This window comes from Topomyia yanbarensis, chromosome 1 (assembly GCF_030247195.1).
Source record: "Topomyia yanbarensis strain Yona2022 chromosome 1, ASM3024719v1, whole genome shotgun sequence".
Lineage (NCBI taxonomy): Eukaryota > Metazoa > Arthropoda > Insecta > Diptera > Culicidae > Topomyia > Topomyia yanbarensis.
Genome location: NC_080670.1, coordinates 128,958,511 through 128,961,641, shown reverse-complemented (window position 1 = coordinate 128,961,641; position 3,131 = coordinate 128,958,511).

Here is a 3,131-nt window from a genome sequence, read left to right as displayed (position 1 = left end):
ACTTTAAACAACTTTTTACTAAACTTGTTGTCGGAAAAGCACATGCATTTTTCGCATGGTGACTTATCGACATCACGATTTAGCTACATGGGCCTTCCCCAGGGCTCATGTCTAAGCCCCCTTTTATACAATTTCTATGTCAACGACATTGATGAATGTCTTGACAATTCCTGCACGTTAAGGCAACTTGCAGACGATGGCGTGGTGTCTGTTACGGGACCCAAAGCTGTCGATCTACAAGGACCATTACAGAATACCCTGGACAATTTGTCTGCTTGGGCTATTAAGCTGGGTATCGAATTCTCCACGGAGAAAACTGAGCTAGTTGTATTTTCAAGGAAGCGTGAACCAGCACAACTACAGCTTCTATTAATGGGTCAAACTATCGCTCAGGTCTTCACAGTAAAATATCTAGGGGTCTGGTTCGACTCGAAAGGTACTTGGGGATGCCATATTCGGTATCTGAAACAGAAATGCCAGCAAAGGATCAACTTTCTTCGTACAATAACCGGAACGTGGTGGGGTGCCCACCCAGGAGACCTAATTAGGTTGTATCAAACAACGATACTGTCGGTACTGGAATACGGATGCTTCTGCTTTCGATCCGCCGCGAACATACATTTCATCAAACTCGAAAGAATTCAGTATCGTTGTTTGCGTATCGCCTTAGGGTGCATGCAGTCGACCCATACGATGAGTCTCGAAGTCCTGTCGGGCGTTCTCCCGCTGAAAAATCGATTTTGGGAACTCTCATATCGATTGCTCATTCGATGCGATATCTTGAACCCGTTGGTGATTGAAAATTTCGAAAGGCTTGTTGAGCTCAATTCTCAGACCCGTTTTATGTCCCTGTACTTTGACTACATGGCGCAAAATATTAATCCTTCTTCTTACAATCCCAACCGTGTGCATTTCATAAATACTTCTGAATCTACTGTTTTCTTCGACACATCCATGAAAGACGAGATTAGTGGAATTCCGGACCACATACGCCCACAAGTGGTTCCAAACATTTTTTATAATAAATTCCGAGAAGTCGACTGTTCTAAGATGTTTTATACTGACGGATCAAACCTCGAAGGATCCACTGGCTTCGGTATTTTCAATCAAAAGTTCACCGCCTCCTACAAACTCAGTGACCCTGCTTCAGTTTACGCCGCAGAACTAGCTGCCATTCAGTATACCCTTGGAGTCATTGAAACATTACCCGCAGACCATTACTTCATCGTTTCGGATAGCCTCAGTTCCATTGACGCTATTCGCTCGATGAAACAAGGCAAGCACTCCTCGTATTTTTTGGGGAAAATACGGGAGCTACTGAGTGCTTTATCTGACAACTCTTTCCAGATTACCTTGGTATGGGTCCCTTCTCATTGCTCCATTCCGGGCAATGAGAAGGCAGACTCCTTAGCTAAGGTGGGTGCCTTAAAAGGAGACGTTTACGAAAGACCAATTTGCTTCAGCGAATTTTTCAGTATTACTCATCAGAGAACCCTCGAAAGTTGGCAAACTTCGTGGAGCAGTGGAGAGCTGGGAAGGTGGCTACATTCGATAATCCCTAAGGTATCGACGAAACCTTGGTTCAAGGGGATGGATGTGGGTCGTGACTTCATTCGTGTGATGTCCCGACTCATGGCAAACCATTACACGCTGGATGCACATCTCCGGCGTATTGGGCTCGTGGATAGTGGTATCTGCGCTTGTGGCGACGGCTATCACGACATCGAGCACATTGTCTGGGCGTGCACCGAGTACAGTTCCGCTAGGTCTCGGCTAATGGATACCCTGCGGGCCCGAGGAAGACCAACCAACGTCCCGGTTCGAGATGTGCTGGCAAGCCGCGATGTTCTCTATATGTCCCTTATATACACCTTTGTGAAAACCATCAATATACAAGTCTAACTGCCCCTTGTTATCTCCTTATCATTCTCAGAACGCTCTTCCACCTGTATCAAACCATCTGTATCGAATGAGCCAACAAACACGGGACCTACGGCACGAACATAACACGCTTAACTCGAAATGTAGCCGATCCACATCTGAGCCGTACTACGAAATCGTCTGGAAAAACCCCTGCCATCTTGAGGAGGACCACCCGGCGTCCCAGTACATGATTCCCCTGATGAAGGCCACCCGAGTTTGTAATCCATCCGTTGATCTCACGATGCCTGAAACTGAAATAATGTTCTCTCCCTGCCATCTTTGTCTACCCTCCCTCCCCTGACTCTTATACCCAGAAGTAACACCCCTACCCCCCCCCCCCCAATATCATCACGAAGCATTTAGCTCTTCTTGTCTCTTCTAGTTTTAACTATTATATTATATAATCTCGTTGAAATTGCCCAACTCTACTACCCACAAAAATAACTATAATTACGAATCTTTACAAAATTCAATCATGCCCTCTAGTTATTCCTAGTTTTAAGTTAGTCGTAAAAAATTGTCCCCCTTAATTAAACATTATTTGCTCCAATAATCTCACTGATAAAAATGTCAAACCATATTGCCACAAAAACTAAATGACCTCCCTAATCTTACGAAAACAATATTATCCCCTTGTGTAGATATATAAGATAGCTATAAAATCGCATTAGTTTCATTTTTTAAAAAATCAATATGTAATCCCCTAGTTTTAAGCAATTTAAAATGTAAAACAAAACAAAATTGGCACCTTTAAGCTAACGCAACGTGCCTTATCAAATAAACGATTTGAATAAAAAAAAAAAACTATTACCTTTAATCATTAAGCTGCATTACATGTCTTCAAAAGGTTGATTCTACCTACATATACATTTGCTCTTATACACCCTTTGACTTTTAGCTGAATTATGTGTTTAACAAAGGTAATTGCACCTACTCCAAAAATTGACACGATTAGCGAACCATGATGAATGGTAACCGACCCGGGTTCGAGTCGCAATACACGCACATTATTTTTTTTTTACTTTTAAGTAAAATACTTCTCACTTATCTCACTTTTCTTATTCTATTTGTTGCTTCAACGGTTTGCTCTAGTAACATTTATACAATGTTTTTTTACAATTTCATGCAGTTAATTTGCAATTTCAATTTCGGCCTGAAAAAAATGTCTACTAACAAAAAGAAGCTATCAAGTTGGTTCGGTGCATTAG